Source organism: Wyeomyia smithii, chromosome 1 (assembly GCF_029784165.1).
Source record: "Wyeomyia smithii strain HCP4-BCI-WySm-NY-G18 chromosome 1, ASM2978416v1, whole genome shotgun sequence".
Taxonomy (NCBI): domain Eukaryota; kingdom Metazoa; phylum Arthropoda; class Insecta; order Diptera; family Culicidae; genus Wyeomyia; species Wyeomyia smithii.
In genome coordinates, this window is record NC_073694.1 from 161,910,868 (window position 1) to 161,925,080 (window position 14,213).

The 14,213-nt window shown below is 36.7% G+C and overlaps 1 protein-coding gene across 3 annotated transcripts in view; it reads right to left on the bottom strand.

Moving 5' to 3' along the window:
* The window catches only part of LOC129728938 (uncharacterized protein DDB_G0283357-like), a 280,035-nt gene extending 266,035 nt beyond the window's left edge, over positions 1–14,000 (bottom strand). For all 3 annotated transcript variants that reach the window (XM_055687428.1, XM_055687416.1, XM_055687421.1), the window contains exon 1: positions 13,277–14,000. The gene's annotated coding sequence lies outside the window, so the exon portion shown is untranslated. The remainder of the gene's footprint in view (positions 1–13,276) is intronic.
* Between the last annotated feature and the right edge of the window lie 213 nt (positions 14,001–14,213).

The window sequence follows — 14,213 nt, forward strand, 5'->3', positions numbered from 1 at the left end:
CGCTGCTTGGTGAAGCAGCTGCTGAATCGTGTATCAGTGGTTCATGTTTAATCGTATCATCCCCGTGGCACCTCGGGCCTCACAAACGTGTCCTGAAAGCGTTCAAATGAAATCCCAATGCTTCGGTCAGTGATGTGACCAAAAAGTTGAATCTGCCCAAGTATTTCGTTCAGAGAGCCAAGGATCGGGAGGGACTGAATACGTATAGACCGTTCCGATAATTATAAATACACTTACGATCAACCGTCATTTCAAATAACGTGCAGTATTCAACCAAACGTTGGCTGCGTCCTGTTGATTACATCCAAAAGAAACAGATGCTGTAATTTTTTCTAACATTTAATGCGAAATTTTGAAAATGCGTGGCCTTTCTCCTGAGCAAAGAAAGCGAATTGTGCACAAATGGGGCACCGTGAGTGGTCTTTCTATAGGAAAATTAGCCAGAGAAGAAGGTATAAGTGTCGGAGCAGTTCAAACCGCATTGCGGAAGTATTGTGAAGAGTGCACATTAACTGATGCCCCAAGACGTGGTAGAAAACCCGGGCCTGTTGATCCCACACTGGACAAAAAGGTTAAGGAATACTACAAGCGGCATCCTTCAGTATCAGTACGAGATGTGGCGAGAAAGCTTGGAACCTCGGCGAGTAACGTTATGCGTGCCAAAGGAAGAATGGGTCTGCAGACCCGTCGGAAGCAGAAGCAGCCAAAACGAAATCCAAAACAAGCTGAATCTGTGAAACCGAGAGCTCGGAAGCTGTATGACAAACTTCTGACCAAGAAATGGGGTGTGTTATCATGGATGACGAAACCTACATAAAACTGGATTATAAGACTCTGCCAGGACCGCAATTTTATACATCACCGAAGGGAAAGGATGTCTCTGGACGAGTAAAGGCCATTTACACCGAAAAATTCGGCAAGAAGGTAATGGTTTGGCAGGCCATTTGTGAATGTGGGAAAATATCTCGTCCATTCATTACAAATGACACAATGAATGGTAAAATTTACGTGAAAGAGTGGTATAAAACAAATAATGTCACATGTGTCCCAATAGAGATGAATCCTCCAAACTGCCCTGAAATTCGCCCTATTGAAACTTTTTGGGCTTTGACCAAGATAAAGCTGAGGAAATATGTCAAACCAGCGGACAATGTTGAAAAATTTAAAAAAGATTGGCTTAAAGTGGTAAAAATGGTCGGAGAACACACTGTGCAAAAGCTTATGAGTAGTGTTAAGAGAAAAGTTAGAGAACTCGCGTATCCTACGAAAAATAATCCCAACTTGAATTGAAACTGGAAAGAAAACACTTATTATCTATATTTCAGAATAAAATGACCCGAAAAATCCTGTATTTTATTCAAGAAAGAAGATGTATTTATAATTTTCGGAACAGTCTATACAAAGCGCAGAAGGCTTCAAATCGTGACGAATGGCAAAATACGATGGGAAAGTACACGCAGATACTTCCGAGAGCTTCCGGAGCTACTGTTCTTCACTGTTTAGTACAAGTTCAGGTACAAGATGCTCCGGATGAGGTGAGGAAGCAGAAACTTCCAAAGTTTGCCAAGAAATGCATGTTTTCAGAACGGAGTGCACCGTTCGTGACGATTTTTTTCTGAATACTTTTTTTTATTTAGTACTGAGGGATAACAAGTGAACTATTGTGGGGAGCCCCAAAGAAATTCTCAAAATTCACTCCACCTATGAAAAAATACTTAGTATGCTAAGACAAATACGTGTTCAACACTCTTTTGAATTTTTTTAAAATATCCTTAATGTTCGACTGTTTAAGTCAATCTGTTTAGTTCCGTGTGTTTTGTTTTTACTCAACCCTAAATTAGGTTTGAATTTGCCAAAATAATTTTAAGTTTAAAATAAGTCTTATTTCCAACCGTGTTGTCCGAAAGTAAATTTTCAACAGAAAAACTTTTGAAGAACTCAATTTTCTTACATATTTTCCGATATTTACTACTGGAGGAAATTAAAGTACTTGACCATTAGGGTGTCCCAAAAAAAATCGATGTTAAAAATGTCAAGGTGCTCAGCTCTAAATTAAAAGATAATGTTATTTATAGCATTTTTGTAGAACATTTCGACTTTATGAAAAATTGTTTTCAGGTTGCCCAAACGTGATTTATGAAAAAATGACTTTTTAAGCTACAAACCCACTTTTTTGCACTTTTTTCAATTCTGTTCGATTCCTACATTTTTCCTAATTTTTTTTATTTTTGTGGGGTTGTTTTTGAATAGTTTTCCTGGTTTGGTTCAGCATTGTATGCAGTTTTTTTACTCCCATAGCCCATTAAACGTCACATAAAAATTAATGTTTCTAATAATTTTTAGATAAAACTCTTCAAAACACAAATAAAAAAAATTTTTTAACAAGAACCGAAATTTTCATTGCAAAGAGGGATTTACGAAAAATTACATGAAAAAAGATATTTGATATCTTCTCGGGGAACTGAGATATTGGAATTTTTCTATGTGATGGAAAACTATGCATTTTAACAAATATGTTAAATAACTGTTTTATTTTGGGAGATAAAAAATAACAATGTTCAGAAAACAAATGCAATTTTAGATGGTTGATAACTTAGTAGAAGGTTTAAAAATTCGAAAAATCCTGAAACTTCTCCGAACATACCTCATGGCTATAATCAACATTTGAATCACTATTTAGAAAATTATACGCACAAACGGCAAAATAAAACACTGTGCAATGGAGATATTGAGCTTTAGTGACATTTTTGACATAATGCATAGTTTTCCATCACATGTAAAAACGCCAATATCTCAGCCCCCGGTGAGATATCAAGGATCTTTATTCATGTAAATTTTCGTCTTGAATGCCGCATTGTAGTAAGAATTTCAGTTCTTGATCAAAAAAATTTTTATATGTGTTTTGAAGGGTTTTATCTGAAAATTATAAAGAAAATTCACTTTTTTGTGATGTTCAGTGGGCTCTGTGAGTCAAATAATTGAATGCGATGCTGAACCAAACCATACAAAATATTCAAAAACAACCCCACAAAAATAAAAAAAATATATGAAAAATTTAGGAATCGAACAGATTTGAAAAAAGTGCAAAAGAGTGGTTTTGTAGCTTGAAAAAGTCATTTTTTCATAAATCACGTTTGGGTAACCTGAAAACGACCTTTTAGAAAGTCGAAATGTTCTACAAAAATGCTATGAATAACATTATCTTTCATTTCAGGGCCGAGCACCTTGACTCTTTACAACATCGATTTTTTTTGGGACAGCCTATTTACCATGGAAATCAGTGGTGGTCCTGTTAAATGAATTTAATTTAATAAAGCACCTGCTCGAACAGCTAATCAGTATGCATTCCTTAGTTCGTATTTTACCAAAATAATAAACCTGATGTGATACATTGAGGTCAAACTGCACGCAAACTGCCCTCCAGTTACAAAATCATAAAAAACAAGAAATTCCCTCTCGCAATATTCACCAGAACAACAAATTTATCGATTATCGGTTTCAAATTTTCGCCCGCTAAAATTAGACATCATCAACGGTCAACACTATTTCCCCACCCATGCTTGCGCCCCCGAGTGGTACCCGAACCATAAAGTTTAATTCGACAGCATTACCAGCGGCGAGTCATTATTGGCACCGCAATTTATTATGTCCCATCAGCGAACACAAAAAAAACCCATTTGGGAAAATTGAAATCACTTTATTCTTCACTACACATGCCCGGCCCCAATCTGCCACAGCAAATCTTTTGTTATCGAATTAAATCTTCAGTCTGAACGAACGTTGCTTGAAATTGCATATAACATAATTTGTTTCTTGCCGACATGTTCGGTATGTTCCTCTGGCTGCGTTCGTTGGGAGGGAAAGCTCACCTGGTAGGATGAACCGAAATTGCATCCCAAAATAAAACACATTCCGGCTGCGCTGCACTCTTTAGCAGGTCAGAAAAAAAGAATGCAGATCAATCATAATTATATCAATTTGGACACTGCCCAGCGGGCAGAATGCAACATATACTTCACAACAGGCCGGAACATGAGACGAAAAAAAAGTAAACCGTAAATTTAATATGTTTCGGTTAAGGTTGCAGCCAGCTGGGGCCGCGTCTCGTCACGTGTGCCTCACGACTCACGACCAACCGCGCTTCGCTACGGTCTCGTTTGGCGAAAAGTGACCCCCGCGGGTAAAAACCCAAAAATCGGAAGGAGAACCGGCGAAGACGGTGGAGACTGAGGGAAGCAAATATTTACAACAAGTACTGTTCGCTTAATGATGGGGCTCACGCTGCGACGAGAGCCTCTCAATTTCAGTTCCAGCTCCGTACGTCCTTGTGAGCCGCAGCGCCGGTCAGCACACAAGCAGGGGTCTTGGTCGTGTCCAGCGGAACGTAGCACCCCGTACAACCGAGATGCGCTTTATCGTTGCCTTCTGACGAATGATGCTTTCGTCAGCTTTTCACCGTCGGATGAGGTTTGCCGCTTTTTGCTTTGCTTTTGTTTAGTAAAAACAGGTTCGTCGCTTAGGTGCCTTTGTTTTGTTTTACGAATAGCCTGGAGTTATGGTGATTTTATTAACAATCTTTTATTGATCGATATGTCGTTCAAAGTTACCCCGTGCAACAGCCTCACTCCCGCAGCATGCAACTAACGGGTTTCGAGCTTGGTTTCGGGATTGGAATCGAAAAACGGCCAAGCCCCAGGAAGGAGGAATTTATTAACTGTATTATCTGCGCGGGAAAAAAATTCTGCCAAACGCAGCACCATGAATCACATAAATCTCGCTTTCCACATCTGTCTTCCAATATCGATGCACGCAGAGAGTTATCACGAAGACGGCGAAGACAGCGCGCAAAGTCACGGTAATCAAAAGGGGAGGAAAAAAAAAGAAGACACTTTAATTGATTTTTCAAGTAGATCTTTGCGAACGCTGATGATGGGGAACGGGCTAAATGATGACTCCTCGTTGATAAGGGGTCGTCGAATGAATCAGGAGAATGGAATGACTATGACAGCATCAAAGGAAGGATCAGTGTTTTACAATGTGTTTGATTTTTTTTCTTGCTTCAATAGAGACGCAAGCACAATGTTTAGAATATTCGCAGGTGGAATGGGAGGTTAACGGCCCATGAGTATTCGTAGCACGTGTTTTTAAGCAAATTAAAAGATTTGTTTAGTTTATTCCAATCTACTTATAAAAAAACGTAAACAATTTTCAACTAGCTCGGTTGCTTTCGAGAGAGATTTTTGTAGAAATAGAGGATTGCAACGGTGTATGTCAAAACTTAATAATAATTATGCTTGACATGGCTTCTAAAGGTTCCTCTCAAGCAAGCCTATGTAATTCGAATACACCAAACAGAGCAGTGTGCTTTAAAATCGTTTTAAATATTTTATTCTGTATTCTTTTCTTTGGTTTGTTCCTTGTCACACATCAGCTCTCCCAGAAAAAAAAATTGTTAGTAAATCGAAAGCTTGTCCTTCTAACAAGGATTAAATTTTTGTAAATGAGAAGATGAACATCTCAAATATTTAATACACTTTGTATACTTCGTACGTACTCAATACTTTCGATGAACTGTTTGAGCATACGTTATATTATCAGGAATTAGTTCCAAGCACTTAATATTGTCAGACTGACTTGCAATAACCCAATTAGCCTTCATAACGTGAATCATGTTAGATATAAGAGATAAAGCTCCAAGCTTCTAAGGATAAATGAACAGTTGAGATTGTGCATCCTGGAGACAAATCAGTGACTATGTTCAACTATATGTTTACCTAAAATTTTGATTAACAAAATAGTAAGTTATGGGTTACCAATTATGTAGACAACAGCCCATATTTGTATGGACCGAGCATATTTTGCGCAAAAGAGACCCCCTGGTCCCTTAACTTTGAGCAGTTCAGGAGTTGTGACATACGGCTGGCGAAAAACTGTTCATCAGTAAAAATTAAGACCTCATTGCAAGAGGAAAATTCTTTCAAACAGTTTACTAATCAAAGAAAGCAAACGAGTTGGTCGGCAACCTGTCTCTCCTGCATTCTTATTCAGTTTCGAAACTCGTATATTTTTCGTACGTTTTATCTTAATAAGAAAAAAACATGCAGCTTGGAAACGATTATTGGAAATATCAACTTAAAATTGAATTGACTTCTCAGGATGATTCTTGATGAAATAATTAATTTCATAAAAGTGTTGCTTTGAACATTCTGTCAGGCAAAAATTCGTGAAGCTTGATTATTTACCGGTCTTAGGTTTATGACTATACGTGAAACTATCTACTAGCACAAAGTCGTAAAAATTAGCCAAGCGGGCTTTAACAGCAGTTGCAAATGTGGGCAGAATAATTGGCTGAGGAGGCGCTCTGAACTTTTACTATGAATAATTAACTTGTGTATAATTATTGTAAAAAAATATAATCTGATTGGTGAGTGGCAAAAAATGGTTGGTGATAGATAGTTCTAATCTGTTATCAAAACTTTTATTCTAGAGAAACGTCTCACTATTTGTTTTTAATATTATAGTCTTTAGGAGCAAAATCATCTCAAATGACCTGGAAATACGCAAAAATTAAATCGACCTTTTCTGATTTGAATGAAACTTTGCACACGTGTTTGGCTTAGAGAATTGAGCGTTTTTCAGAGATGGAGAGATTTTTGGACTCAATAGTTATTTTCTGAAAGGGCGTATGCGTTTTGGTTGAAGAAAACTTTGGTTGTATGGAGATACTATCTGAGAATGAGTTGTAAGAAATTAATAATGCCTCATAAAACTAATATAGGGGACTGCTCCATTATTCATCTCATTAAGCCGATATTCACGAAGAATGCATGGATTAAACTCCAAATTTTACGTGCTCTTATGGAATCGTTTAGCATTGTATATTTAGTAAAATTAGCTAGATTTATCCTGAATTTAGTAAAACAAACCATTTTTCACAACGCTTCCATATCCATCTCAAAACTGGAAAAACTGCTCAATTATTCATCTCACGACGCCCCCATATTCATCACACTTTCAATCATGAATGAAACACATTATCATGAACGTAGCCGCAGCTCGTCGTAGTAGGTTACCTAGATATTCGCTGCGATTGTTTACGTGCAAAATTGGTAACCTAGGTAACCATTACAGTGTTGTAGATTTTTGTCAATTATGTCGGAAAAATTCAACATTTTCAGTATGAATTTTTCGTATTAACAAAATTGATTTGGAAATTTTCTTCAACGCAGTGAAAACAGATGAAAATACATACAGTTGAAATTTGGGAATTGTAGAAATTCATCTCATATTTTTCTGCTAATTCAAGCTTGTTTTAGGAAATTCGAGGTGAACATTTCCAAGATTAAAGTATTCTTAGTGTAGTGAGTGATTTTGTTTAGTGATTAAAATGAAAAGGGGTCCGCTAGTGATGAAAGAAACTTTGGTTGGCTGCTGAACGAGTCCCGTTGTAGCCGTATAGAACAATGCGCGGATATTGTTTTCTGAGGTAGGTGATTGAATTAAATGAGTTTTCGAGTACAGATGCCAAACTATAATATCAAATTTAGTGCTTTCAAGTGAGTTTTTGAGGATTAAACTTTATGAGAAATCTAAAGTGAACTAAGAAAAATCTATTCCATGGATTAGCAGATTTGTTCAAAAAGAAAATATGCGTTTTTCCCTGTTTTCAATTGTGTTTTCTTGTTTAATGAGATGAATATATGGGCTGAGATGAATAATGGAGCTGTTCCCCTACACTGTGAAATTTTTTTTGTCTGTAAAAATATTTAAAATAAACACTAAATTTCATTTTTTTTTTCATTTTCATTTTAACCCGTCAAGACCCGGGACGGAACTTGTTTTTTGAAAATGCTCGTTGTCAGCACTGTAACGGCTGATTCGGGAAAACTTAGAATTTTATTCAAGGGGAATAGTTGCTCTAAGTTTTGGTAAAGGTGCCACCCCTCTGGACTCCTTCCCGTATTCGTGAGACACAAATATGTCTGTTTTTTTTTTCTAATTTTTCAAACAGATTGAGCAAACACTAGGAATTTTCATACGTATCAATTGCTGCCTGTATCAAATAATTATGTGAGGTAGATGAATTATGGTATGTAAGTATGAATTTTGGAGTTTCTAAATTATTCCAGTACAAAATAACAAAACCGTTCTTCAAATTTCAAGCTTTACATTTTTGTGGTAACGTTTCCTGAATCCATATGCGATGGAATGTTTATTTTAGCATACAAACAATTTCATTAAAGTTCATATTCAACAAAGTACGTATTTTCATTGAAACCTGATTTACTCAGTCTCCCACGGTAGGTTTCTAGTTAGCTCTTCAATTTTCAAGCTCTATATTTCTAGAGTAACGTCTTCTGAATCCAGAGATGCTGAGAGATTTATTATAGCATTATTATAGCTTGGATTGCGAGTGAATACAATATACACGGATTTGAAGGCAGCATTTAACCGCGTTGATCATGCTATCCTATTAGCGAAAATTGGAAGACTTGGAGTTGCATCTCCTCTTGTTAATTGGATGAAGTCTTATCTTATAGATTGATCTTTATCGGTTCAATTGGGAAATGCTGAGTCCTACAGTTTTGTGAAATTTTCGGGTGTGCCTCAAGGAAGCAATCTTGGTCCACTGATTTTCTTAATGTTTTTCAACGATATCTGTCTGGTTTTGCCACTAGGATGCAGGCTGATTTATGCCGATGATTTTAAATTATATTTGGCAATCAGATCTATTGCTGACTGCCGGAAGCTGCAGAGGTACGTTGACCTTTTCTGCGACTGGTGTTGCAAATATCTTCTGACCATAAGTGTTACAAAATGTTCCGTGGTTTCATTCACCCGGAAGAAAAACCCAATAATCTGGAACTACACAATCAACGGTGAATTACTTAATCGTACAATTGAAGTTAAAGATCTTGGGGTAGACTATCAATTGTCATTCCATGCACACCACTTCCATATCGTTTCAAATGCGAATAAAAACTTGGGTTTATTATGCGAATCGCCAGAGAGTTCAGAAACTCATAATACCCAGAGCTTTCAAAATTGTTTGACCTGGAAATAGGTGGTAAATTTTAAGTTTAGCTGAAAAATTGCGTGAAAAGGTCTAAAAATTTAGATTAAAACTCAAATAACTCAACATGTTTTGGTGATATTCGTACTGTAAATATTTGAAAAAAACTCTGTTTATATCCTTTCATAAACTGCTAAAATATTGAAAATCGGTCAAGAAATGGCTGACTTAAAAAATTGTATGCCCTGAAGTCCCAAAACTGTATTTTAACCATATCTTCAAATTTTTGGAGTGTTTGGAAAATTTCTAGTATGAGCGAATATTACACTCAACAAGACCTTCAACCTACACTAGGTCACTTAAGAAGCTCTTGCGTTTTTTCTCCATTTGTGGCACCGTGAAATAATTGTGCGATAGAAGCCAAAAATTCTGGTTTTCCTAAAAAATATATATCTCAGCTAAATATTCACCGATTTTCACAAAACCACTTTTGTTTGATTCGACATTAACCCTCTAGTGCCCAAGTTAATTTCTAGACGGGCTTCGGTAAAATCACTATGAAGCATTATAAACACTTTTTAAGTATTTATTGACGCTTTTTATAGGTTTGACTGAAGCCCGCCAAATGGCGGCATTGGGCACTAGAGGGTTAAATATACTTTCAAATTTTCAATGTATTTGTAGTATCTTTCTCGCAAAAACAGGTGGCAGATTTCAAGTTTAGTTGAAAAATTGCTTGAATAAAATCTAAAAAATTGGATTTAAACTCAAATAACGCAACATGTTTCAGTGATATTAGTATAAACCTGTATATATTGACGTAGAATACGTCTTACGGAAACATATACAGGGACCCAACTTCAATACAGGAATTTAATTTCAATCGTTTTAAACTCAGTCAGTTTTTCACCGATTTCTGTCATTTTTGCAGCTATTGTACTATTGAAAAGTGTTGAACAGTGTCGCAAGCGCAAATATCGACTTTTGATTGGTCGCTTGCTGCCTTTCCCTAAAAAGGACGACAGAATGGAGTACCTAGTTAGCCGGGCATGCACTCTTTGGGCTATATAAGAGACTGTTCCTCCTGAAGCAAATCAGAGTACTAGCAGCAGGCAGCAGCAGCGGACATCAACACCGATGGTAGTACGCGAAGGCAGCGTGGTTCAGCAGCAGGCAACTGCGGCGGTGGTAGTGGTTAGTTGCAGTTCCTACCTCTTTCAGTTCGGCTTCCCCTCGATCTGAGTTTGACCCCACCAGCGGTAATCCAATTCAGATATCGTTGGGTGAATACAACCCGAAACTGAAAGAGACTCGCACCGCCAGGTGGTTTGAGAAGTCACCATCATCCAGCGTGTGTCGCTAGCTATATAAGGTGTGTGGCTTGCTATATAGCGTGCGTGGCTAGTTGTATAGCGTGTGTGTATGTTCATAGCGTGTATGCATGTCTGTAGCGCGTGTGTGCATGTTTATAGCGAGTGTGGCTTGCTATATAGCGTGTGTGGCTAGTAGCAAAGCGATTAAAATTTTCATATATAATTGCAAATGAATCACCTCATATAGAATTTAATTATCATTGTAAATCATTCACAATTGACAAACACAAGTAACCTTTTTTGACTGATTTGTGTATCCCCAAACCTACTCCCAGAAATACATTGACATAGGACAGGCTGTCGTATTCTACGTTAACTCTGCGGTCGTATCTTATAAACAACCTATCCAACTATTTTTTTAAAGCTCTTCTTTATATTCTTTCCAAAACTGCTAAAATATTGAAAATCGGTTCAGTAATGACTGAGTTAAAAGAAGTTGTATGCACTGAGGTCTAAAATACCGTATTATAACTTCAGGTTTTATGGTGTTTGGAAAATTTCTAGTATGAGCGAATGTTACACTCAACGAGACCTACAACCTACACTAGGTCCCATTAGAAGTTCTAAATCGCTGTAGCACAGTGCGATTGCAGAAAATAGAATACAAGCGAATGATGAGGATATCAATCACTCATGATGTATATAAAATATAAAGTAAAGTAAGTTCTGTAAATTATCCATGCCATGAAAAAATGTTCCATAGAAAATAAAAACTGAAAATGAATATTTAATTAATAAAAGAAGATCATATATTTTAATAAATTTATGTGCTTTTGCTATAGAACCACGGACAAGTTAAGTAAAACGTGTATATTCTTAAATAATAAATATTTTTCAACCTAAATTCAAAATAACTCGAAAACCGATGAATTTAGAATATTAACTACCAAGAGCTGTTTGATTTGAAATGACTGTTTGAATCTTATAAAACTATTAGAACACAAAAATTTTGAAAAATTATTAAATTAGAATTTTTCAAAAAAATTAATCTTTCATCAAAAGTTTGATATTCATTTCTCCATCCTGGACTATTTTTTTCAAAACTACATAAGAACTTCATGTTTCTTGGAATAGAAAAATTTCACTTTTTTTTTTTTTATTAAATCTTAGTTTGTTTTTTTTTTCAATTTTTTTTTTTTGCCAAAACAAATATTTTTTCTTAGTGTATATTTTTATGAGGCATTATTAGTTCCCTACAACTCATTCTCAGACAGTTTTTCTGTGCAACCAACGGTTTTTGAGTTACAATGTTATGAATAAAACCTCTGCCAAAACGCACACCACCTTCTAGAAAATACCTCTTGAGTCTAAAAAATCTCTCCATCTGTGAAAAATGCTCAATTTGCTATGCCAAATGTGTGTGCAAAGTTTCATTCAAATCAAAAATACTTGACGAATATTTTGCGAATTTCCGTGTCATTTGAAATGATTTTGCTCAATTGCACTGCAGATCGATGATTAAATCTCGGCCTGTAGAAGATGTAGAATGTTAATCGCGGGACGATAATTATCGGAAGCGTTAGACGATTGCGATCACTTGAACAATTTTTCAGTCATTCTTTCTGAATCGCAAATATTGACAGTAAAGTGGATTTTTCCTTGTTTTACAAAATGTTGCTTGCTGTTTTCATAAAGTATCTCGATCGAATGTTTAATAAGTGTTGTAAGCTGGCCGATGAAGTTTCATTTAGCTATATGGGCTGTCCATATTCCACGTGGACACAAAAATCGTCATTTTAGATCCCCCTGTCCCCCTTTGTGGACAAGCGTAAACATTGACCTAACCCCCTCCCACCTTTGTCCACGTGGACATTTTTCATAAAAAAGAAGAGTTGAAAAATGTTTTTCTGTGGTTTATTTAGTGATTATAACATGAAAAACATCCCATCAAAATTCACCCGAAGAGGCAAAAATTAACGAAAAAGGGTGATGCAAACGCTTTTGAGTTCAGAAGAAACAAAAAAATATAGCCACAACTCATATCTAGAATGATTGGGAACACCTCCTAGTAAAACAACACAATAGATTCCAAAATCCACTCTAAAACACTTACTGAAATAGTTGTAAATCGCTCGAAACCAAAATGCCTGAAAAACGTCAAACAGCGGAAAGACCACAACACAAATTGTGGAAATCCGTAACTTGATTTCCATGCAAGTTACTTCTTTATAAGAATCAAATAAAAAAAAAATTATCAAAAATTAAAAAGAAGTGGAAACTTACACTCAAACATAGCTTTTTTCAGATTGATTCCACTCGCAAATGAAGGAAGTTTTTAAAGGCAAAGGTAAAGTTTTTTTTTGTTTCGAAACCTAACAAGTGAGACTTTTTTGTCCTTAAAAAATTTTATCACGTTGTTTTTTAACACTTATAGCTCAAATAATCGTCTAGAATCTATAATCTGTAATCAATAGACACAGCCATTCATAGTTAGTTCTAAGCGGTGGAAAGCGTCATTTGTTTTCAGATTTCTAACTTTCGAAATAACTTTAATGCGTTTTTCCTGAACAAAAAAGGAATATTCTATGACGTTGATCATAACACTGTTGTCTATAAAAATTCTGAAAAATTTCTTTTACATCGGAAGACAAGTACCCAAATTCTGACAATTTTCAGTGAGCTGGAATATATTTTTCTAAATTTAAACAAAATATAATATTTTTCAGAATAATTTTCAATAAATTTTGTCCAAAACAAGTGTTATTTGTAATTGCGGTATTTTGGACATGATGAATAATTTTGCACAGAAACCCGATAGAAGTTACCATGATCAAACGGTATTATATCAAAATAGAATCAGTCTCTTAATTAGCATCAATAAAGCCTTAAAAGCAGCTCAAATTTTAATCAACTTTTACCGCAAATTATCACCACAAATAATCGCACATACCTCACAACAGCGTTCCTCCTTCGCACGGAATTTCTCCAAATATGGACCCAGTCCTTCACTAAACACCCGAATATCAACACCTCAACGTTTAGCGCACTGTCTGTCGGTTCCGAAAGAAAACAAAAATATTTCCGTTATCTGTCTGGTGCGTGCAGAATGTCTCGATCGCTCCAAGGCTGCAGCACACTTTCGAGGGCACACGGCACTTTATTTTTGGAACGTCCGTGACTTGCCAACTGGGCTGCGGGAATGTTTGTTTTCCCTCCCTTCTGACCGCAGTCTCTTCAAACAGCGTACTCTGCCTGGTGTGTTTCGCGAAACGTAATCGGAGATCGTGAGGATTCAATTTGAAACAAATGAAAAATGCGAAAAACAACCCTAATTTTCCTGCACTCCGTTTTGGTACGGATATTCACAATGTTGCATTCTCTTCCAACGCAAGTCACTACACAAAGTTGGAATTCTTGGGGTTCACAATCACTTCTTATTTTGTTTGTTCTTCCCAGAACGGATATTCGTTGGTCGGAGGAGAACACTTGATTAAATCACCAACTTGCGGAATTCAGTGCTATTAACCCTAACCCTTCAACCGAACAAGAATCGAGCAGGATTCTATCCTGGATCGTTTCTCTGGCTATCACTAGGTATAAGAACCGACAGCAGGATTCGACACTAACTCAGCTCTACTAGGATGAGGCGGGAACCTTCCGCATTGCGACACCGACGGATACAAAGTATTGGCAAAGCGCTGATTACACCGGGTACTTATATACCTTTCAAGTGGCTCTTCCCGAACGTCGGAAGCGCGCGAGCGAGAACAGGCTAGATCATCTGCAGGGCGAAACACGGACGGACCCGACAAGAACATACACACAAAACCGTTGATGCTTTTCGAAACTCCCAAACCAACCCCGACTCGGCACTGCGCGAGGTGCAA